At 39.8% G+C, this 26391-nt stretch overlaps 1 pseudogene; it reads right to left on the bottom strand.

Annotated features, from left to right (window-relative positions):
• The window catches only part of LOC119899472, a 37783-nt pseudogene that overhangs the window by 3772 nt on the left and 7620 nt on the right, over positions 1 to 26391 (bottom strand).

The raw sequence follows: 26391 nt of genomic DNA on the forward strand, positions 1-26391 counted from the left end.
ATTTTAATTAGCACTAGCTAGCTAGTTACGTTTGTGAGATGGCCGAGTGTGAATCATGCAAACTTACAGTTTTGGAATTGAAGGAAAGTATCGCTGGTTTAAAATCCGAGCTTAGAGTGAAAGACAAACTTTTTCTGGAGTTTTCCACAGTCACCTCGGCCCAAGCTAAACGCTTGTCAGTCCTGAGCTCCTTTGGCTATGGCGGGGGAGTATTGACCTGTCATGATGGCTGGACCACCACGGGGCTTTATGGTGATCCCACCATTCCTTGGCTTGGCTCAATTATTGCGGATGCCCCAGTGTCTATGGCATCCTCGGCCCACGGCAAAGACTTGTGGCTCCTCTCAGGAGCTAAGCCTAAGGAGTCTGCTACCTTATCATCTTCCCATGCTCCAGTGGAGACAAATTTATCTGTCAGTGAGAGCAAACCAGATGCTCTGATGTGTTCAACTCCACGACAGCCCGGAGCGCTGGACTAAGGCTAATAAAGGGGCTAAGAAAGGGGCAAAGCACTCTCCTCCTCCTATGACTCTGGACCTCCCGCTGGCTAACAGGTTTGACATTCTGGATATGAAAGAGTTTCCCCCACTGGACAAACACCACCATCCACCAAAGAGCAAGTCCACCTCCTCTTCTCGCCGCAGGTTGCTGGTAGAGGCTGTGACCAGGAGAAGATCCAGCAGCCTCAATGGGCTGCGGACAGCAGGTATTTCCCTTGCAGAAAAGGTCGCTGGTCTGAAGACAGCAGGGAATTTTCCTGCTAAGAAGGACACCGCCTCTGTACTGCTGCAGACTCGGGCTGCAATCTCTCCATGTGCGGCTGCAGTAAGACGGCCTTTCACGGTGCCTCCTCTGATCCATCCTACATCGCTATTAACTGGGGACGCCATAGTGCAGAATATTCACTTTGCAAATGCAATCACACACAGCTTTCCTGGAGCTACAACCACCGACATCATTGATAAGCTCCCTGACCTCCTTGCCTCACTCCCTATGTCCATCAGGAAAATCATAGTCCATGTTGGCACAAATGACACTTCACGTCAGCAATCGGAGCTCACAAAATGCAACTTTAATCGTCTCCTCGACTTGTTCAATAGGAGTGGAAAGTCTGTGTTCATCTCTGGCCCAATTCCCACTTTGTTCAGTGGAATTGGTCGTTTTAGTAGGCTTCTCAGCCTTCACACCTGGCTCCAGTCTACCTGACACCACTGATCATGGCATCCTGTTAAACAGACTGAGGCACTGGGTGGGGGCATCTGGTACTGCTCTGAACTGGTTTGCGTCATACTTATCCAATAGGAAGTTTTATGTCTCTATAAATAATTTTAAATCTTCTTTCTCTACCACCAACTACGGTATGCCTCAGGGGTCAATCCTTGGACCTATTTGTTTTCTATATATATGCTCCCTTTGTGTGATATCATATGCAGGCATGGTATCTCCTTCCATTGTTATGCGGATGATACACAGCTATACCTACCGGTACATCCCACCGACCTTAGTATGCTGAGTTCATTACAGGACTGCCTTACCGACATAAAACATTGGATGTCAAATAATTTCATACAACTTAACTCAATAAACAATAAAACAGAAATCCTGGTTATAGGTCCCCAACATCTCTGCAATCAAATTCTGCTCTCTTCTGGCTACCTGCTACAACACGTGAAGCCTGTTGCAAGAAATCTTGGCATGCTATTCGATAGTAAGTTATGCTTTGAGCATCATGTTTCTAAACTGCTCCAGTCCAGCTTTTACCACCTTAGAAATATCGCAAAAATAAGGCCTATTTTAAATGTTACAGATGCAGAAACTGTTATACATGCTTTTATCTCCTCACGCACTGATTATTGCAACAGCCTCTTCACTTGCCTTAATCAGAAAACCCTAAATAGATTACAGACCGTACAGAACTCAGCTGCTCGGCTCCTAACTAGGACAAGAAAATATGATCATATCACCCCTGTTTTAGCATCATTGCACTGGCTCCCTGTTTGTTTTAGGATTGATTTTAAGATTTTACTCATTACTTTTAAGGCTATTCATGGCTTGGCTCCTGATTATATTTTAGACATTTTAACTCCGTATGAGCCCTCCCGTGATCTTCTGGCAAGGGCCTCTTGTCTGTTCCTGGAGCCAGACTAAGAACAAAAGGTGACCGAGCATTTGCTGTCAGGGCCCCCAGGCTCTGGAATGACTTGCCTGAGGAAATTAGGCTGGCAGGGTCAGCTTCTTCTTTCAAATCTCTTTTAAAAACTTACTTTTACCGGAAAGCATATCCAGATTTTATCTGAGCTGCCACTCGTTTTACTATTCCTGCCCTACCGTTCTTATCACTTTGTTTGCTTGTCTTATCTTCCTTACCTCCTACTGAACATATTTGTTATACTTTATTGTGATCCTTGTTCTTATATTCTGTATTTTATCCCCCTGTATCTTTTACCCACGTGGTTTGTTTTTGTATTTTATGTGTGATTTGTTGTGAAGCACTTTGTTTGATAAGTGCTATATAAATAAAACTTATTATTATTATTATTATAGATTTATATAATAAATTACCCTGACTTGAGATTCAAAAGGTATATATCAATAAACAACAGATCATCAAGCAATATATTTAACTTACTGTCAGTGTTGCTTCTCCTGTGCCTGTGGCAGTCACTTTCACATTCCGGTTTATAACATTAATCTGTGGGAATTCAAATATCAACACACACACACACACACACACACACACACACAGGGATCAATAGAAGAAACATACAGAAAGATATGAGCTACTGTGAGTTTGTTTATGTTGGTGGGAGTGTGTTCTCACTTTAGATGTTCTTGTGGCATAGTGGTTGTCGCTGTTGAAGTTGTACTTGTCAGGTTTTGACCTGCCTGGCAACAAGATGTCCACATTCAGATCAAACTCTGGTCCTTTCTCACTGGCCCAGTACTCGGCTATAGCCTGGTACACTATTATAGTAGCCTGAAGAGAAAAAGAGTGAACAGTTGAGAAAGGTGATCAATGGTTTGAGGCTGAAATATAGAGAGAATTAAATGTCTGTGTTACCTGAGTTGATCCATAGCCTCCACCCACTCTCTGCTGTTTGTTGAACCATCTCACAACAGGTCTTGCTTCTTCAAAGGCCTTTAGAGAGATTAGAGCTGTTTGATTATGGCAAAAATCCTAATCCCGATAGTTTTGGTCAATATTGAGATCATGATTATTTAACAAGATTACTAATTCACTTTGGAAACTTCATTAATATATTGAACTTTTAAAATTCAGTGCTTCAAGTTCAACTCTAAATTTTAAATTGCCCATATATTAAGAAATTTTACTTCTGACACGAGATGCAGTTACTTTATGCAATGGTGAGTAAGAAAAGCAACACTTAACATGCCTGGTTTGGCATAAGTATAAAGAACATGTACATTTAAGCTATGAGTAGAGGAAAAGTCAACTAGTCAAAGTAGGCTATATTTGCCGACCCATTTTAGCACTGTGCAGAGAAACATTGAGATAGATATATAGTAATCTGTTATTACATTAGAAGACACGGACACAGTGGATATTTTACAAGCATGGACCAGGTAAAGCAAGGCTTAACACACCTTGTTTAGTATAAATATAACTAAGCTATGAGTTGAGGAAGAAGATAACATGGCTGTCGCTTTTTACCAGTTAACATCTTGGCTTCTGTTTGTTAATATAAGTGTAGTTCTAATACAGTAACAAAAGATGTGAGGGCAAAGATTTTGCAAGCGCAAGTTATGCATACCCTGGGGGCTGAGCCCCCCTGTCTTTCAATCCTAGTGACGTCCCTGGCTTAAGATAATAATGGACGAGCAAGTTATAGCAGTTAATCTTGGCTCAAGCTGAACTAAACATTAGAGCCTGACTGAGAGTGAGTCTGGGCCTTTAGTGAGGGGCAGGAGCCACCACTGTAAAGGAAACGGGTGGCCTGGATTTATAACATAAGACAAAACCAAAGCGTCACTGAGAAACGGAATACAGCTACATAATTGTTTTATCATAGATGGAAGCCAAAATCGTAATTTTTAATGATCAAATTGAAAATAGAGCAATTTTTGTTATAGCTGTTACAGTATATAGCAAAAATACAATTATCGTAATTGATGGTTATACATGGTTCCATGCCAATTTAGATTTATGGAACACTTTTTTCTTTTCAAAATCACATTTGCCTTATACAAGCAATGCACATTTAAAAGCATTTTAAAGCTCTTTTCTTGCTGATGGATTACTTTACTCAAAAGAGTTGTTTTACTCTGTATTGTACTAAAATAAATGGTCAGCAATACTGTAAAAGGTCTGTCTTTACCAACCTTCGACCCTTCAGTGTGGTATCATGAAAGTGTCGGTGACACACAGATACAGATAAGAGAGACATGCTCACCTTGGTCTTGACCAGAGCAAGAAGAGCGTAAGCTGTGGCCTCCAGTGTGTAAACACGTCCCCTAGGTACCTGCCAGTGGGACAACTCTGAGGAAGACAGACAAATTGTGGCATTTCTACACTATACTTGTGACAAGGCAAGATATATAGTATGCAAACTATGTAATAGCAAGTTTACAGTACATCATAAATATTGTTGGCATTTCTGTGCTGCAAACATAAATACTGATATACTGAATCTGAAGCTAAAGGTAATGTATCACCTGGGCATTATTATATTATATTACTGTACATGTTATAGTCGTTACTGTTGTTTTTATTAATCACTCTTCAGTTATACTCTGTTTCTGAACATGTATGTGAATATTGTTGTATGAAGAGACCTGGGGAAGCAAACTTGAAGAGGATCTCCTGGTTCAGTTTGTTTTCATTGGCCAGGGCATATGATGTTATTGTAACAGCATATGGGTTAATGAGGCTGGGCAGACGCCTCTCCAGGTAGGCCACTGCTTTGTCTATACTGCCTGGCAGACTCTGGACAGAAGGAAAAGACCAAGAAAGGATAGAGGGAGAAGAGTCTTGGGAGAATTTCACTGCAGTAAAATGAGTGAAAGTACAATAGTATTATCTACTGGAACTGCTGGAGCCTATTATGTACATGTACAGGTTACAAAATGAACAGGTCACCAGTCTATCACAGGAATAATAAACATGCTCTCATATATGAAATACAAAATTGCTTAATTGTCAAGGACTCCAAAATAACATATGTGAGATCATGTGACTCCTCGACAGCGATGCCAGTGTAGTTTCTAGCGCTGCTTACATAGTATTCTTTTTCAATAATCTTATCATATTATTGCACCTATGACACCTATGACCTATTGACACCATAAACATCTCCACAACTAAAGAATCTTGTAAAAGGGAGGTTGAACTATCACCCTCCAAGAAGAAATTTAAGGACTCCTCTATCTCTGGGGAAGAACTTGATGTAGCTATTGCTAATGGCATAAAGCTAGCCCTTCAGAAAAAAACAAAGTGCTACTGCGGTGAAGTTAGTTTTAAGTTGGATATTCGACAGACATTCACCCAGGATCCAGTGACGGCTTTTTAGTCAGTTCACCTAGTGACGGTTGTATAATTGCTGTTAGCTCACCTCTGATGGCTCGCTTTTAACCAACGGGGGTTAGCTTAGGGAACATCAGTAAATTCAAATTGTGAAAACAGTGTTATGGGAAAATCATTATGTATTTCAATAGATTCCAAGTCAGGGACGCAGGGACTTCAAACCAATGCCAAATTGTAGTACTACACTAGAAAAATGAGACACACCCCTTCATATTTGATTTGAGTGCATTTATTATTTTATATTAATATTTATTCATAATTTATGGAAAATAATGCCTTTTTTTTCAATACCTTCCAGGTCATGTGAAACAGGGACTCCAAACCAATGCCAAATTGTAGTACTACACTAGAAAGTGTACAATTGAATTCAGAGCAAAGAATTTGCCAATCAAAGCCATTAGTAATAGGGAGCTGAGAAGCTTTAATATAACTCTATCTTGGAACAGAGTGTGGCCCAATCTTAGTATGACTTCTTAGAATCTGGTGCACCAACTAATTTGCTTTTAAACGATTGACCGAGCATACATTACACCCTATAAGAGATTTCGGATAAGATTACAGGCTACATTTGACTGTCACATATGCCACAGTACTGCACCTGGAACGTTTCTACACATGTTCTGGACCGGTCCTGTTATCTCTCAGTTTTGGTACCATGTAAACTGTGCTCTATTGGATATACTTGATATTGTTTATGTTCCTAATCCTGCCTTTTGCCTCCTTAATGATGGCTCTGATGTTACTTTGAAGAAAATTCAGTACAAAATGGTATTTGCAGGGTTTAACCCTGAAAAGAAAACAATCACTGAACACTGTTTTCCCCTGATAGATGTATGAAATAGTTCATGGTCCACAGCCTTGTTAACATAGTCAGTCTGGAACATACTACTGCACGACTTAACAAGGCTTGGAGAGCAACTGTAGAAGCCTGGAAAAACTTTTCATCTAATCTTAGTCATTTGTTGAGGGACTATTGCACGCCTGCCGAATTATTTCACTGTAATATAATTGTTATGCTCTTGTGATGTAAGGTATTTTCATTATACCACTGCTATAACAGATGTCCTTGTTCTTGGATATGTCTGTATCCACCCACCACCCTCATATTAATAAAAATGTTGATCACAAAAGAACGTGTGACTCACTTCCTCGTTTGCTCTTGTCATACTTGTTACGGCCACTAGAGGTTGTGGTAACAATAAACGTAAATAGGGTTTGTCATAAGCTGCTTGAACAATCGACCTATACAGCCGTTTCTCTGGTGAGGACATGATCAGCACATACTCTACATTAACACTCATATTCACACTGGTAGCAAATTTAGAGTGACCAATTCAGTAAGGTGAGAAAACAGTACTGCCTGAATCTAAAGAAACCCTCAATCACTGAGTTGACAATTAATGAGGAAAGAGGCAGGATTCTCTCTGGTCCCCTGATAATGACAGTGGTAAGGCGAGGGAAAAAAAACATTGTATGGAGGTAAGGTACTCACATTAACAGTGGCAGCACACTGTGTGCGTGACTCCTGCATGGCAATGAGGCAGAAGGCCGTCATTGAGGCATCTGAATCTGTGCCGAACACATCACCCTACACATACACACACAAACAGAAACATGTCACATTATCATTACTATCATCAGTATTCAGCCTCAGTTTATTCATACAAGATGGTAGCCACTGACATGTAATGTTTTTTATTTTTATTTTGATATGGTCTTTTGTTTAGCAACAGGATGAAGAATTGATGTTAATGAAATCAGTACACGCACAATCATCCCTTCATGAGCCACCGTTCCAACTTCTCTAAACATGCCATTAGATTGCTGTGTGTTGAGAATCATAAACTTCACAGCATCACAGATGTTGTTGATTGGCCCTGCCACCAGATTGTTGGCCATGGCAAACACCTTGATAACATAGGCCGTCAGCCTTAGAGAAGAGAGGAGAGGAGAGGAGAGGGTGTTCTAGTTAAGTTCCGTTTATTTGAAAAACACCCACCCTCACATAGTCAGAATTTAAGAGGGAGAATGTGCAAACATCATCAGTTCACGATGCATTCTCACATGCCTCACCAGGTGCTGCTTTGGTGATCAGGATGTGCAGCAAAGGATCCATCAGTTTTTTGGTAAGCAAGCTGATTCTGGTAACCTAAATAAAACAAAAAAAAATCACAACCTGTGCACTGAATCTTATCCACTCAAAGCCAGTTTGAGTAGCACTTTAAAATTAAGTAGTTGTACTGCTGTCTACCAAAATGTGTTTCTTGACGCCACTACCAAAGTCAGTGAGCTTCATATCTTACAAATAAGGGATTTAAACCTGCTATCTCTACTAATAAATGCATTTGTGTGAGCCCACCGGTGTAGATGTGTTGGAGGGCTTCTGAACGTCTCTCAATGTCCACAGGTTCCCACTGTTTGGTTTTGTCCAAATACGTGGTTGCAATGACAGGCAGGGTCATGTGGATCATGTTCTCCTCTCCACAGCCTGAGGGCTGGTAGATCAGACTAACTGTAGAGTTCCCACTAATTCATTCTTCAGCACATTTTGCTTTCTTCCTGCAAACATTTCCACAAGAAATGAGGTCATAATTTCCCACAACAAGGAAGAACAACAGTAAAATCTATACTAATGCAGAGTTTATACTACAGACACTTACTTACTTAACACATACTATGCCATGACATAGCTCACCTGTCACAGAGATCTGTGTGCTAGTAGGAGTGTTCGGAACAAACTCTTTGTTAGGAATTCCACTGTTCAAAATTTCAACTTGTTTACCATCTAAAAAGTGGAAAGAGTTCACAAGGTTTGACATTAATTTGACAACAGATATGGTAACTTTTTAATTAACAGGCCATTAATTACATACAAATAACAAAAGTTAATTAATGTAACCAGGTAAAATCAATGGTGCAGGTTCTGTACACCTTCAAGCCAGTAGCCTTGTGACCAATCAGTTGGAGCTACGTTTTCGTCCTCCAAGAGGCTGCATAGCCTGTGTTTAACTCTCTAGCTCTGCTACTCTCTGAAACATGAGACAAATTAGGTAAGTATGCACTTTATTTCCACTGTGATTTGCACTTTGTTCGATTCTTTGTTTGGAAAAATTAAGCACAGAGAAGAAAACCAAATACCCCAGTGCCCCACCCTATCAGCGTCTTAACTTAGCTAAAAAAAACACAACTGTTGTGTGAGGACCTTGCTGCGTGGGCCACAAACATGTGCAGAGGACACAGATGTACACACACGAGCAGATGTTTGCCCAAAGCTTCTATCGCACAAACTATACACACATATGGGCATCTGTATGCAGACACCCAGTGATGTTTAAATTAAATTTCGTAAGGTTCAAAATCATAACCTACCAAAAGTATTTCATAACTGGTTTTTAACTAACTCTGGTGTCCATTCATGTCCAACCTGACAAGCAAAGAATATTAATCTCCCTTATTATCATACAACTCTTGGACAATATTCCATAAAATACAGAGGACCATCACTTTGGAATACTATTCCCCTTTCTACAAAAACTTGTCCATCATTGTCAGTATTTAAGTCAAACATGCAACATAATTCTTATGTCGTGGTTAAAATTTAAGTATGTTTTATTTAATCGTTTATCATTATTGTCATTATTATTTCTATAATAATTTTGTATAATATCAACTGAAAATCCAGAGGGGAGGTTTCACTATAAGCCCTTGGGGGTTTCTTACCTCTCCTGCATAATTCATATAGCGTATTTTGTATATACTTTTATTTGTCTTTTGTGCTACTAAATAAAAAAAAAGAAAAAGAAAAAATTCAAATTCACAATCCTTCCTGCTGTCAACTATCCACCCTGCTGTCGATGTCCATTTTGGTGTACAATAGGTCCTTTACTTTACCCTGTACCTTACAATACACTAACTGGTGGTCCTTTATTATCCTGCTTTCATTTTACTTTATGTTTGGTAAAACTACGAAATGAAATTAATGGCCAGTAAATTAAAATGTTACAAAGGATATTACTAAATGATTTTCCATACCTCAGCAGAGTGAACTCACCTACACCATTTTTTGCAGGGTCTAAAGTCACAATCTGAGGAGATTTAACCAGTAAACCTTCAGGCTGGAAAAACAACAGTTAGGACAAAAAATCATGAATCAAAACTATTTTTTAGGAAACTATAGTTATTTATCTTTGGTCCACTGAATAGCAAATAAAGCTAAGGTAAATAGTGAAGTTTTTCACCACTACTAGTGCTATGGATAAGGTTTTATGAGTGAGTCTCTTTTTTTTTGTTCCATGCCCACGCATGAGGATGCACATGCACCTGCCCAAGCACAATGGGATGCAATACAGACATTAGACATACAGTGCCGGTAGCAATGCTGCACTAAAGATGGGGAAGAAGAAAACTGCAAACAAAATTTTAAATATAAATAATAAAACGAAATATCTACATCAGCTTTGTTGTGTCACAGTGTTTCATCAGGAATTGAATACATTAAATATCTTAGTTTTTGAATCGAAGCAGTAAGCTCCAATTCCCTCTCGGTAATTTTGGCTCCTAATAAAAATCTCCTGAACGATGAAGATGAGGGAGATATTAATAAATTAGACCACAACCATACTCTTCTGGAAATGTCACTCAAATCATATTTGATGAGATAAAGAGAGATGAGATAGGTAATTGAAATTTGTCATTTAAATATTTACATTTTTTTGACATATTTAACATAAACCAGCAGATAAAAATTAACACAGGGACTCAGGAATAGAAAAATATATATTATTATAATGCAATAATTTACAGTATTTTGCCATCCTGAGAATAATAAAATTAAAGTGTACTTGTCTGGGGTTGCCCTGCTAGCCCAATGGTTGGGTGCATACTGGATAACCCTAACCTCTTACCATTCCTGTAAAATTCGCCTAAACCGCCTATCCAAGGCATACCCAAAGTAAACTGAAAGCTGTTCACAGTAAGTGCCACAAGCATTGAGTAATATAAGTTTGAACACACTTTTTCCTTTCTGCCTGAAAATGTTTGCAAACAGATGCGTGCCGACAACTATAGATCGCACTTATTCACTGGGAAACAGAGTGGGGCCACAGCATGAAGCCTTACCTAGTCCAAGTTCAAATTCTATAGCGATGCCACAGAAAATTCGTAATTTACCCTGTTTTTTCCGAAGGTATGTTGTGTAGTTTTTTTTAATAAAACAGTAGCAGTCCCTTGTTGGTAAAGGACTGCTGCTTTATCGTTTCATATAAGCCGGCAGCTTTATGCAGATGTTTTTTTGTGTTTTGACCATGATCCGGAAGTAAAGATACCCTGCTTCGAGTCAGAACGGAAGTTGTGTGACGTCATGTGAAAAGGGCCTATCAAAAGGTCTCACAGTTCAGCAGCCATTTAGAAATCAAGATATTGCAATTGTTTACATCCATACTACAGTTAATACAGTTATAATGAAATATTAGGCACATCTTCCGGCAAATATGAAATGATGCAGCAGCAGTGCCTGGGTATTAACGGAATAATGTGTTTTGGACAAATTTGTTGTAATGAAATCAGTCGTCAGATTACTATGAGGCTTCATAGGCGAGTTACATTAATTTCAGTAGGGGTTGTAGCCAATTCTGTGGTCTGGTTGCTGCCACACGGACTACGGGTCGCAACCCCTAGGGGCGCTACAGATAGTGGTCACTGCCACACCAACCACTTGTCGCTGCCTTGCTGCCAGGCTACCACGCGGACCACTGCTCGCTACCACAGTCTCTGAGGGAAGGCCTCAACATTTATAACACCTTCTCTAATTAAGTAGTATTTCTACTAAAATGTCTACTACAAAATCGATAAATTACTTGTCAAGTTATCAGTCTTTTATAAACAATCTCTACTGGCCTGGAAATTAATAGATAGTATTTTATTCAAGCGCATGACTGCCGTTGCTGTTCACTTGAAAAACACCAAAGTATGAAGAAGACATAGTGAACCAGACTTAATCTTTTAATTTGGAACCAGGCGGGAGGGCATGAGACGAGACTCCACAGTCTTGGTCTGCTGCCAAACAGACCAGTGGTCACTGCCACTAGGGGCGCTGAAGACAGTGGTCGCTGGTCTCAAGTTCTGAAAAGCTGTGCCAATCACAGTGAAGCAACAGCTGCACAACAAATGGAGATGACTTCTCCAGGAAATTATATCGCTGTCAGGCACCAACTATGAACACGCAACACAACAGATGTGCAGCCAAAGGCAGATGGTGTGCATATTTACACTTATTTAGCACAATGACGATAGATATAGTGATAAACATTAATGATTTGTATTGTTCTACATCAATCCAATGCTATATATGTCATACGTTTAGCATCTCATGTCATAAATGCACACATTAAATCATAATTGTTTTTATACAGTCCCGTTTGCGTAGTAAATACATGAAACTTGATAAACCAAATTCTCCCACATAATCAGAAAGAATACAAAATTATAACTGACCAGTCTGATGTGTGTAACTTGTAAATAGTTATTTTGTAGCAGACTGGTGTTCTTGCAAGTGATTTACATAAAGTAAACACAGTGGACAGTTATGCGTTATGGCACTGCGTACTGGCATGGCACAGATTTAACATGTCTGTCCAGCTGCTTTTAGATTGCTGCAAGCAATTTATTTACAGATAGCAGCTTTCATACATCATCTGTAATTATGAACAACAGAAGAAAAACTAAATACACTGAATGGAGTGTCTTTCTCTTACCACCACCTGCAGCATCTTCACGATTCCATCAGTGAGTAATGAGTCTTTAACAGCTGCTTTGACCTCAATGCGGTATTTTCCCTCCCTTGTGGGAATAATGATGAACGGTACAGATCGTGTGGTTTGGCGCCCAATTTGACCTCCTGACGATACTTTCCCCGTTTAGAGGCTGCACTGCACACATGAGCCTCCTCAATCAGATCCACACGCACCTTGAGACAAAGACAAAGATGGAGAAAGGGACAGAGGTTGGTGTAGTTGATCAAAGATCAAAACCTGCCATAGAGTGGATTGATTCAGACCAATTCAGGCACTCTTTGTTGTTACCTAGAGAATAGCAATAATGCTATTTCTGTCAATTATAAGGATCTAGTTCCAGTACTGACTGAACAATGGGTTCTAAACAATATCCACTATGAAAAGTCAAATTATCCTGTGAGAAAAATAAAGTAGTTACTTGAATAGATATTGCTTCTTGTATTATTTGTATTCATCCTCTTTTGAGCCACCCATAGGGCATAAAAGTCTAATGTTTTATGCCTTTGCCCTGGATTTGTTCACGAAACATATGGTCCTATTGGATTACTTGACTGACCCAGACTTACTGTGGCAGAATCAGGGCTGTAGTTGTAGAGGACTGCCTTGATTTCAAGCTGCTCTCCACGGACAGCAGCATATGGCAGCTTGAGCTCAATGAAAAAGTCCTTCCGGACAATTACTTCTAATGGTTCAGCCACACAGATACCTTAATAAAAACCAAGAAAAACAAACAAGGCATGAAACATAGCAAAGGAAACAGTGCAGGGCTGGCTCTTGGTTTAGAGGTTAGAGGCACAACTAACAGACAAAAATCCTCACCGTGAGTTCTTGACAGACTAATGCCAATGAACTGCCAGGTTGTGATTGAGTCTTGCAAGGGAAATTCTTTCTCAGCTGATGTGGTGTCACTGAAACAAAGAAAAGTGTTAACACTTTAAGAGGCAAAAGTTATGAGTGCATTTTTTGTTTGTTTCCTGACCTTCAGTTGACTCACCAGTCCAGTCTTCCACCAGGACAATGAGGCAGTATGATATCTGTCCATAGCCAACTTTCAGGGAACTTGGTGCGAGACACAATTTCATTGCTCTCCATATAATTGTCATCCTCATGACCTAAAGTGTCATGAAAAGGTTATTATTTTTCAGTGGGAGGCAATGATTGTTTTCTAACTACCAGTATGGTCATGGAAATTGACTGCTCAAGGCTTCCCTCCACCCCATATGCCTGTCTCTTACTGCGAGCCAGTTGGAGGTTTTCCTCTTTCCTCTCAGCTCGCTGGCTTTCCATCTCCTTGCAGCAGTGCAGGAAGGCCTCCACACAGGCTGCACTGTCCGTGATGTACTCACTGCGCCTCTCACAGGTGTATGAAACTGGGGTGTCCCTCATGCCATCCAAACAACAGTCACGTTGCAGTTGGTCTTCATATTGACTGACTGGAAAGACAGATGTTTGTGGAAGAGGGACAGGGATGAGAAGGTATGAAATACAAGTAGTGTTGCACACTGGACTGAAAGTATCCAAATCAGAAATAAAACCCACTGATGGGACCTCACTTTATGGAAACAAAGAAGAGGCCAGCATGTAGGCCAGAAGCCTTAAAAAAGCAGCCTGTATATAACCCCAAAAGCCTGTAACAAAGAAACCAGTGACAATATCTCTCTGTCCATTAATTCACAATTGAGTGTGAATGACTGAGTGACTTTAAGTTGAAACCAAACCACTGGGTTTGTACTGAATAAGCCCTCACGGAAGCACAAGAATTCCCAAAGACGTGACGTCACTGCCTTTTCCATTGCTTGGGTAAGCCACTACAGAAGGTGTCTTATATTCAACATTGAACTTTACGTTTAAGTGCATATCTAGCACGCCAGTTGAGAATAGACAGTTTTCTTTGGTTGTCTTTTGTTTGTTGTTTTTTTAACACATTTTTGGATCCAGAAGAGGACTTCTACACAACATAATGTTGTCATACCTGCAGAGGAAGATACTGCTCACACCCATCTTATCGAGAGATGGATGACTGCTGAAGCCGAACCTCTTGCTCCAGAGAAAGAGCTGTGCCATGGCCCCGCCATATTTTGGTTCTGAATCCAAGCCAAGAAGGGCTCTACCGGGTTACGTAAAATGGACTGATGCGTCATATCTCTATCAAGATGTAATCCCATGTAAGGCTTGTGTCTGGGCAGAGATTATGTTTGAGACCATAACCTGAAGTTTTATGGAGTGAGTTTCTGTGAAACATAACAGACCACAGCGTTTTGTTTATTGCTGTTGTTTTTTCGTGCTTAGCACATTTAATTTTGTATCGGTACCACGCCGTTTGTCCATTCTTTGTGTTATTCCTAATATTGTGTGCAAAGCCAATAACTGCTCTTTTCAAGACTGAAATCCAGAAACCCGACTGAATGAAAGTTTGCGTTACATCCTGTAAATTAAGATTTGTGTTGTTTTTGTATTATAGTCCTGAAATAAAGTAAAATAAGATAACATAAAAGTGTTTCAGATAATGTTACATTAAATGTGAAAAGTTTTCACACATTTGACATAACAATAGTAAATAGTAAAAAGTATTCAGTCATTGCATGATGAGCCAAGGATAATGAGCTCTGTATTTAAAAGAAAACGAAAAACAGAGGGCAAGAAAAGAGGGCTCCCTCTCCCTCAATTATTGGACAGACATGCAATAAAAGTAGCAGTAAGAAAAAACACACAAGAGTTTCAGTTCACTTTAATCTTTGCACTAATACACAGTGTAGCAGGTCTAAACGCTACGTATGATTTTTAATAAATTTATGAGAATTAATACCAAATTATGAATTTTCTCTGGGTAGCATTTTAATAATTATAGAATTATTTACTAGTGATCAATTAGCTATCGCTCAATTATCTTGAATCAGTCAATCTCATCTGAAGGGTAAATTCTTTTGGCAAGGACTAGAAATAGGCACACAATTCCATGATTACAGTGAATTTATTAACTAACTAAGGTGATATAAAATGCGGTTATATACACTAAAGAAATAAACAATGGCTAAACAATGATTGTGGGAAGCATTTGACTCATACGGCAACTAATGAATGCAATTAGATGTTAACTCGGGTAAATTTGTCTAGGGGTTTAAGGACTACAAACAATGGAATAACAACTATTGGACCTCACTGATCACAGGATGCTTTGTTTTGCCTTACGGTAGGTCGGCGACCTGCCTTGGCCTGTTGCACGGGTCCAACGCTAGCTGCCCGATTCCTGGCTTTTTGCTAGGGAATTATCCGGGGTTCTCCGTGTCTGAATGAAGAAAAACCCTCAAGGGTTGGCCGTCCTCTGTCTGGCAATCCGCTGTTCTTCGGTGCCGCTGGTGAGACCACGTGCCTTGGTCTGACCTCGGTGAAGTTAGCTTGACGAATAAGCTTAAAAAGGGAACTTGGTCGTTCTTGAATTAGACCACTGTAACTTAATGGACTGATAACTTTTAACAAAACAAAAGAAAGAAAATAAAACAAGTAAAATTGCTGGAAATGGGGGAAACTGAAGTCGAGGCACTTCGTGTGTGGAGCTTCAAACGAAACAAAGCTTTGTTGTGCATGCCGAAGCGCCGTTGAAGAGCCAGGAACAAGCAGAGCACAAAGAACCAGAGACAAGAGAGAACAGAGCGAACGACGTCGTGTGTCGCGCTTTTGTTCGTTGGGGCGTGGTTCCCCAGAGGGCAGTCCTTAGTTTCCCACAGGACGGGCCGTTTCCGGTCTTTCTAAACTTTTAAACTGTCCAAAAAAAAGGAAAAGAATATCTATTTGCTCGTATTATAATCAAATATCTTCCCACAATCAAACCTCAATTGTTAAACGGTTGTACCGTTCTAAGTTTAAGCATTTGGTAACAGGAAAACAATTGTTAGTAATTAGACCTTAAAAGTTTAGCATTTCAGAATGATATCAGAGGAGAGGAACTTAACTAGCTTTCATGGATATATTGGCTGTTACACATTCTTAGAGAATATAAGCAAGACAAATGAATGGCATCAGATTATTGGACATGATAAATAGCGAGTGACATTTAAACATTACGGCATTTCAGCCGATGGCATGTAATACTTATTTTGTCCACTTGGAGGAGCTCAAGTTACATGAGGATAGCTCTGATTAATCCTAAAATAATCTTTGCTCAGGAATTGGGAAATTCAGTTACTTAACCTTAAATTCAAGCTGGCAATTAATAGAGAATAGGATGACATTTCTCTATCCTCATTTCTAAAGGAGGAGTGTGAGAAAGTATTGTGAACAAGCATTGGTTACACATAAAATGAGGGAATGTTATTAACCTTGCTGAAAATTAAAACACTGCACAAATAACTTATTTAGATTCTTTTCAGCAATAATATCAACAACAGATAGCAACAACATGGTAACATAAGTACTCAAATAGAGGCAGCGCCACTACTAACTTAGCAAGGATTATTATTTGAAGAGAACAACAGTTTATAATGAAACAGTGTTTTAGCTCAAGAAGGCAGGAGTTAATTAAGTCCCTCTTTCGCATATCCTGGCTTATCATGTTTGCACATCAATCTTTGTTTGCATAAGGGAGTTCAGGTCTGTGTCTCTGGTGTCCTGGAGTTTCTCATCTAGGCGTGAAAAAGAGTATCTCTTTGATGAGGTAATGAAACACAGAGCAAGGTCAGTTGGCACGGTTACATGTGTGTGTGTGTGTGTGTGTGTGTGTGTGTGTGTGTGTGTGTGTGTGGGGGGGGGGTTAGGGTTTCTTGCCTCCTTTTAAGGAGAGTTCTGATAGGCTGTTTGTAATCTCTGGTTAGTTTCTTTGTCATTTTAACAATTCAGGCACCTAGAGGCTTATCTCGGCTGTTGCCAAAGGTGGCCAGTTTTACGATCAACTGCCCAGGAATAGCACTTAGGGAAAGCAACCTTTCAACCCCCCCTCTTTTGGGGTCTCTTCAGCCGTCTGTAGAGGGTTGATAATCAAACCCCCTCCTCCTCCTCTCTGGGAGAGAAAAGAGGATGGAGGGGGTGCCAGCATGGCAAAATGAGTATTTTGAAAGTCAACAACACAAGATATACAATTACAAACATTTTAGAGAACATGATCTGTGCGGCAGAATATGATTGAATATATGATTATTAGGTAGTTATGAGCTGTAGTTCTTACCTAAGCTGGTGGTAACGTCCATTATAGTAGTAGCTCGTTTCCTCCTGCTGGGAGTCGGACATTTCAATTCTGGGAATGCAACACAGACAAAATCTTTAACAGAACCAAACAAAGTTGCACCTAGACTTGATTTCTGCAGGGTAATAATTGATGTGATGCTCTTATAATCAAAGTAAGGTTATGTAGCAATAATCACAGCTGACCAACATGGAAAAACACTGTGATAAACACTGTACAGGTGCATCACCGAAAATAACAATATCATGAAAAAGTTTTTTTTTCATAATTTAAATCAAAATATGAAACTTTAATATATTTGAGATTCATTAAATTATTCACAAATATTACAATTCACAAATGATTACGGCTTACAGTTCATCAAACATTTTGGAAATATAATAATAACAGAAAACATTTATTTCTCATTTAGATAACTGCAAAAATAAAGCAGAAAAACAGAAGACAATTGTAAAATATGTGCACGAAAAACAAAATATGCTGCAAATTTATCCACCACATGCGCATCGAATAGAGGAGACATGTGTTATAGGGCCCAATGATAGGAATGTGGCTGAGTACACCATTCTCACTTTGGCAGCAAACATTGTAATGTTCTCTCCACACTGGCCTGGCACATCAACAGTGGCTTGGTGACCAATAATATTACGGCCACATCTCCTGACTTTGGTCAGGTTGAAGGACTGCTATACTTGATTGTACCGAGGTGCATGGCTGGTCAGTCTGCTGGTGTGGTGCGTTGTGGGGACAGTGCTCCTGCCATGAGCTCTTCCGCAGAAGGAGCAGAGATGCAGGAGCCTGCAGTTGCAAGAGTGTGGCCCTGGTGTTTGAATTGCTGCAGACCATCATGCCCCCTTGATGGAAAACTGTCCTGCCCTGTTTGAATTCCCTTTAGCTTGGGGACACTAACAGAAGGATGTATGTCTGCGAGCCTATGGATGATGTGAGATGGGGGTGTGGCGGGTGATAAAGAGGCTTAACCGTGCCTCCTACCTGCTCCCAAACTTACAGGTGGAAATGGAAAAATAGAGTAAAGTAGTGTCACCTTGTCTGTAAGGAGTCCCAGAAGCCTTGTTGGACTCAAACAACAGCCCAGCATCGTAGAACACACTCATACCGTCCTTCCCTCCACCTGGTGTGCAGCCTGTGTCATATGTCTCTACCATGTCCCACACCTGAGCAGGGTGAAAATCATTCACACACAGAAATACAAACAGACAAGGCTTAGTGTTTTGCCACATCCTCGCCTCCTCTACATCTTAAAGCGTTCTTGAGAAAGGCACTGAACCCCAAAGTGCTCCCAATGGTGAGCCTAGTGCCTTCATTGTAGGTTCACTGCTATTGCAGCGTGAGCATTGAATGAGAGGCAAAATAAATTTTTTTTAAAGCAGTTTGGATGAAAGCATTTAATAAATGATGAACATATTTGGCATGGCATTAGAAACACTGTATGTAAAATTAATTTTAAAAAACTACTTTCAAATGTTTTCAAAGACATATGTGAATTAAAGAAATTGCCTTTTTCTGGTTGAGGTGGTGCTTGTTGTTTAGGATGTAGACCCCTTTGTCAACTGCCACCAGTCCCACTGTGGCTCCGGGATCTCCTGTGACCTTCAGACGAAACATCTTGCGAGGCTCATAGGATGAAGAAGGTGATGATGATTCAAGCTTCAACTAAAGGAGGATGCATACTTGTATTTGTGAAATATACAAATAACTTTATCCCTTTGTCTACAGGCGTATTGTTGCCCACTTAAACTCTGCTATATCAGTGTTGTGTGTCTCACCGAGCCCATGCAGGAGTCCTTTGCATCCACCCAAACAGAGTCTGAAACCACTTCGTTATCATTTGTATGGTAGTAGGCAATGATACGGAACGATGGCAGCATATTTTTGGTAACAATGACTATTGTGGATATCAGTACTTGACCTTTTGTCTTGTAACGGCCATATTTCACCAGCTGACCTCTGCTCAGGATCTGGGGACAAATATTTGAACATCAGTATTCTTCCAGCATGCATGCATGTTGGACTACACAGGTAGGGGAAAGCAACATGAACACTCAAGCATGTGCACAAACATGCAAAACATTTCTCACCAGGTATGTGATGTCATTTGGAGAATTGTCCTGCCTGTTGAGGTTGAGGCTGATTTTCAGGTTTTCTCCTAATGTTACTTCAGCTGTATCCACACCTGCAATAACAGTATTACAATCAGCAAAAGTGCAAAAAGTGCTAAACATTAAAAAATAGTATATGGTAGTTTGATAGCACTGCCACTACCATACCTAATATTTTTTCAGTATGTACCTATGTGGATGTAACTGTTGCTCTTAGTGCTGTATGGCAGGGCTGTCATATTGGCTGATGCTTGCCTTTCAGATGAAATAGTAGGATCATTGGTCTTTGCCTACGATTAAACACACAGGTAAGCATACACACACAGTCACATAGTAATATAAACATGAGAAGTTACTATCCAGCCTAGGTTGGGTGTGCCTACAATTTCTGCCCAAAGTTATAAGTTTGACATAATACCATGAAAAGTGACTGCCTTCATACAGAACTACATTTATATAAATCTGTACCTCTTTCATTAAAGGAGACCTATTATACTGCTTTTCCAGTCTTATATTGTAGTTCTGTGACTCCTGTATGGCAGCTTTGCATGTTTCAAAGTTCAAAAAAATATCATCATGTAGGCCTTCATTTCAGCCTCTGTTTGAACAAGCTGTAGATGCTCCTGTCTCTTTAAGCCCCAAAGCCTATTCTTAGTCTATTCCTTAGATTATAAACTCTCGGTAATTAAAAAAAAATAAATAAATAAAACTATCTGCTGCTTTGGTGTTTGACAGGTGAACCTTGTGGGTGGGCTAATTAAACAGTGATGATCCGAGTCAGAGAAGACAAACACACTGAGCCAATTTTTTGTTGGTGCAGCTCTGCAGCTACCAGAATTACGGTGTTTCTGCAGTTGTTCTACGTCATTAAACCACGGTTATGCTGCGCGATCATGCGCAGTAGACGCTGGTGCCAACAGGAAGTAGCCCTGTAGTAGTATTTCATTGGTCCAAAACTGGCTTCACTGCTCTCCATTCATATCAGCGGGGTGGCTTCGTCCAGTAATATACTGTCTATGGCTCTTCTGTTCTTGTCTGTACTTGTGTTCTTGTGGACTTGTGAAACGTCATCAGTCGCAGCCAAAGTAATGTTCCAATTCAAAAGTCTGCATCTAGCCAAGTACAGTAAAATACCCGGATGTGTTCTCGCTCCGCCCGTTTTACCGAGCCTGCATAAGTGGTGACTTGTGTGGACTTCGGATAGCCAGATCTCCCAGAATGCATTTCGCCGCCAAAAAGCAGAAATGTTGGTGGAGAAAACTTTAAACTGTAAGTTATAATACTGCTGTTCTTGTGTCACATATAGTAGTTTTAAGAGTTTTTTTATGCGAGAATATAGTTGTTAAAACTCCAAATATGTGGTTGAATTGTCAAGACAGAGGTAATTAAAAAAAATGCTACGATGTTTTCGGAGATGTGAGGTCCCGCCCGCTAACGTGTCCGGCCGCAACAAGTCTGCTGCTGTTCCAATTGCTGAATGACTGACTGCATGCTCACGTTCCTGGGAGTTTGTACTCCTGAGCCGAACTTGCCAAGTCCGAGCCTTAAAGTACAGAAGTCCGAACTTGGCGAACTCGGTATTGAGAAACAAACTTATCAGTCCACACAAATCACCACCAATGCAGGCTCGGTAAAATGGGCGGAGCGAGAACACATCCGGGTATTTGACTGTACTTGGCTAGATGCGGACTTTTGATTTGGAACAGTACTTTGGCTGCGACTGATGACGTTTCACAAGTCCACAAGAACACAACTACAGACAAGAACACAGATTGAGAAATAGCTTGAGTGTTGCTGTGCCGTTAGTGTGGGAGCACGATTGACCATTTATGGAACAGCGGCTTCTTTTGGCTCAGTGTTACGTAGAACAGAGCCATTGGTAGAAAAAGCAGTTCAAAGCAGAAGTTCAGAACAGGAGGAAACCTGAGGTTTTTGCTCACAGTGATTTCTTGTAAATGCTTTAACCTCATTTTTTGAAACTTTGGCCATGTTTAACATGAACATCCAACATTATAACATTGTAGATAAGTTATAAAATGTAGAAAAGCATAATAGGTCTCCGGCACTGTCTACACAGGTGACCACCAGCTGAAAGATACTATAAACAACTACTCAACTAATAAACACTTACTGTGACTATCTGAGGTTTAGGATTTTCTTCTGTATTGATGGAAAGCCTTGCCATGCCATTGGCTTCAGTGACGCCCTGCACCTCCCCCGGATTCACCACCACTATAACACGTTGTGCCGGAGTGCCATCAGGATTCACAACTTCAATCTGCCGTCCAACAAACAAACGGCCATTAATACTATTATGGAAATAGAAGAAATTCTGTCTGCAAACTTAAGTAGCTGTGCAGCAAACATGCTATAACTGACATCATAATGACCCAGTATGATGTTTTCATACTTTGAAGACGTTTGCATTTGCATAATAATCAAGATGCATGCATATGCAATCATAGCAGCTATAAATGAGTAATAATAAACAGAAGTAATAAAATGTGTTTGGGTTTTTTATGAGATTGGAGAGGAGTTTTCCATCACTTAAAAACAATGTGTGACTGGTGAATTTCAGAAGTGCTAATTATATGTATTGTAAGGAATTGAACCTTACTTCCATTTGAAATACATTTAAGTGTATACTTTACCGTAACATCAAAGGACATTCCTGGTTTGAAATATTTGGATGTTCTCTTGAAGTGGATGGTGTAAGGTGATGTGACAATCCGGATAGCTCTCAACTCTGCCTCCACCATTTCACTACCTGTGCAAAGATAAATGCTGCAGTCTCAGGCATGTTTGTCACTGTTGCAAGCCACAAGCTTGGCTTTCCATTAGTTTTATCTACTGGTATCATTTAACATTACTCTAAACATTTTTATTTGCTATTTCACATCACTTGTCACTGATCGATCACCGCCAATTAAACGCTTTTGTGGCGCAGCATCAATCAACTGATTTTACTCCGGCTCTAGCTGCGACAGATATCAGATGTAGTCTGTGTGATCAGCTGGATGTGCAGACACTCTTTTCCTCGGTTTGACTCTTTTAGTAGTTTAGTGACTTGTTCAGCCGACTACTTACTTGTTTTCTACTTCTTACTGTCGTCTTGTTTTCTACTTCTTACTGTCGTCTTTTTTAGTAGATTTTTAGTTTGCGACTCACCACAATAGGAAAAAACACTTTTGGAGATCTTTCAATTCGGTTTATTAATCGAAAGTTAACAAAATAATTTTTTATTGTTTACTTTCAACAAATGTAAGAAAAATTTTACTTAAATTTGTTTTGTGTGTGTGTGTGTCTGAATAGGTGAATGAGTGAATTACAGTCAAATTCTAAAGCACATTGGATAAAAGTGCTATATAAATGCAGCCATTGTTGCAAGCACAAAGTAATTATTATAAGGACAAGCATTTGTACTCCTCTTTTTTTCTCACTGGTCTATTTTGGATGATTTCTAACCATGTAACTGAAAGAAAAGTTAGCTCAGTTAGGTCAGTTAATTACAGAAAAACACAAATTTTACACGATATGAACTATCCAGATTCTATGTATTTGCCTTCATTGCTTTTCTTGTTTATAAAAAATTCAAACACTTAGGGCTTGATTTACTAAAGGTTTGCATGAGTAAAAACGTGTGCAAACTTGATATCACCAGCAAATAAGCTGGTCTACTAACGGTGTGCACGCAGAATGACGTCTTTCAAAAGTTCAAGATAGCACCTGTTTTCATTTACTACTTTTGCCTTAATCAATATATATATTGGTGTGTAACATGTAAAAACATTTATTTACTACACGCAATGTGATCTACCAAGCCTAAACACAATTTCATGTGAGTGCAACAGCCTCTGTATTTAATACATTTGAAAGGAAGGTGCAAACCGCCAAGTGTTACGCAGAGATGGTTTCTGTTATCGTTGCCAGAAGGAGACACAGCCGTAAGGAAAGAAAACGTAGAGAAATTAACAATATAAGATAATATTATTCTTTTGTATTGAAATACGATCATTTTATTTTATTTTATTTATTCGATTAATTATATGAATATAATTTTATTTTGTATTTTCCTTTAGCTTTGGCAATAGTGTTGTATTCATGCCAAAAAAGAAAATTTCGTTTTGACCTGACTTCTTTTCTCCATAAGATGGAAGAATTTAGAAAGTTGGGTGGCGCTGTGTGTGTTTGCTCCTGTCATCTACGCAATAATTCTTAGTAAATCGCCCATAACATGTACTAAAATTGCACATGCAATATTTTATGTACGGGCAATCTGAAAACTCATCGCTAGAGGCCACTGAAAACTACACATGGCCTCTTATAAATACACTTAATTACAACTTTTAACAAGGAAGTATATACACACACACCACACACACACACACACACACACACACACACAGTCTGTCTTTCTTACCGCTCTCTGTCATCACACCAACAGCTACAAATATGGAGCTCCCCACCAGGTCAAGGATGTTTGGGAAGGTCTGTGTGATGTGCTCTCTCTTCAGTTTGACAGCTCCGTTACCTCCCTGAATCTAATTTGACACAATATAAAAAAATGTATCAGTGAACTGTTGGTAGGTAAATTTACAGATTTTTTAGCACTGATAAAAAGCCAGTGATGGAGCAAATGTGTGAGTATATACTAACCGGCACTCTCTGAAGAGAGCTGGGAAAGCTATGTTTTTGACCCTCATGCATAACCCCAAATACCCCGTATGCTGTCCCATCCACTTTTTCACCAAACAGATACCTAAAACCACAAGTAAATGGTTTGTTTTCACAGCAGGCTAAAACAGATTATATAAAATGGTTATGATTAAAATTCCACTACAGAAAACCCCCACCCTTCTAAAACAGGAAGCAACCCCCCAAAACGTAAGACAAGCCCCTCTACTTTATCAGTCCACTTCAAGTTGACGTGTCTATATCTGCAAAACAAAAACCTTCACATACTTAGCTTTGATGTCGACGGTGAAGTCTTCACTGTCCACGTAGAAGAAGGTACCCACAGGTATCAGTTTAACCTCAAAACTGGGGAGCACTAAAATTAAATTAATTTTATTGTGAAGATCAGGTAAAACGTTAAGTGGTATAAAAGGTAAAGGGCACCTCTGCTCTGACTCACCATATTCTTTGACCTCAAACTCTGCAGAGTAGTTCAGCTGTGGTTTGCTGTGGAACTTTGCCACCACTTTCCACACTCCGATACTACAGACACACACACATACATAAATGACACACATGCATCTAAGTCTATGATCTGACTGCAAGCCAAAGTGACCCAAATCAGATTTTTTTGCTTATATGTGACTCAGATCTGATGTTTTTACAACAGTATGAACAGGCCAAATCACATGGAATCTGATCTTTTCGAGTTTGGATTTGTGCCACTTTCATATGTGGTCCAAATCCGATTCAGATTGGATCTTTTTAAATGTGACCTGAGTCTGGACAATCGACTTTGCGACACTCCAGAGCAGCTGTTCCTCCACCAGACGGAGCCACGATGAACAAAAAAGCTCCACAAAGGCCAATATTATACATGTGGCTGACTTGCTCCTCTATCTTGCTTTCATCCGCTCACAAATTCCCTTTCTTACACCTGAAATCCACCAGGTCACAGGCTCTCTTCTGAGTTACGTCCATGCTACTTATCCTAGTAGACGTAGTAGAGAGAGACTGAGTTGTGGGGCAGATGTATTGTACAGCGGCAGAAACAGTAATAAATGTCATGGAAAGGACAGAAAGTTGGGAACATCTCTCATAATTTGGGAGATATGTGACCCCGCCAGTGGGGCAATGAATAAGGGAGTTTTCTGTTAAATTCAGAAGGGGTTCGCAAGTATAAGCTAACCAGGGATAACGCTGTGGCTTGTTTACTTCTGTACGACAGTGTGTTGCGTGTGATGTTGTTTTATTCTTCTGCGCATGCGGGTCACTTTCAGGCCATGGACAGTACACACTGGAGTCTGATATGGGCCACGTTTAAACAATAATGTGAACTATGAAAAAAATCTGAAATAAATTGGAATTGAGCATTAAGGCCCGCAGTCTGAACATAGCCTAAGAATGTCTTACACACTACTTACAATTGGCTTGTGAAGAGATTTTAAGTAAACTAGCTAATAGCTATAATATGTAGTAGCATCGTTAGTTGCTACATCTTTATTCAACAGTTTTTCTCAACTGTTTAAGACCCCCCCCCCTCAAAAGCGTGTTTTGCTTACTGTTACTTAAGTTGGCTGTTTTCATATTCAGCTGCTGAAGAGAGAAAGTATCTATGTGCTCACCTGAATCTAAGTTTTTAACATGGATGTACCAGCAGGATTTTTTCCCTTCTTGGCCCCACCAGTATGGTTTCAAGGCTGGCCAGTTAACTGTGACTGTCCTCATTAACATTACAATTATTAACATAAACATTACAAACAAATAATGTCGGCTGGATTTACTAAAAAGACTAACGCTATCAAAGCGACACGTAAGAGGCTTCAGCATGTCTGGGCAGCAGATAGTTCTATAACTTTGTTATTGTAACTTGTACAAGCCTCATGTGGTGAATTTCTGTTAAGAAACTAATTATTAAAGACCTAAACTATTAAAGACTGCGGTGTTTTCCGTGCTACGCACGTTGTTTGTGTCCGGTACCATTCGCTGAGACCGCTACTGCTTTGTTCCTGTTACGTGTGAAAACATATCAGTATTTTTATCAAGCCAAGGAACTTGTAGCTGAGTGTTTGCAACAGTAATTAGGAT

This window comes from Micropterus salmoides, unplaced genomic scaffold (genome assembly GCF_014851395.1).
Source record: "Micropterus salmoides isolate LMB-PRFRI ecotype aquatic unplaced genomic scaffold, ASM1485139v1 Ms_hic_scaffold_12, whole genome shotgun sequence".
NCBI lineage: Eukaryota > Metazoa > Chordata > Actinopteri > Centrarchiformes > Centrarchidae > Micropterus > Micropterus salmoides.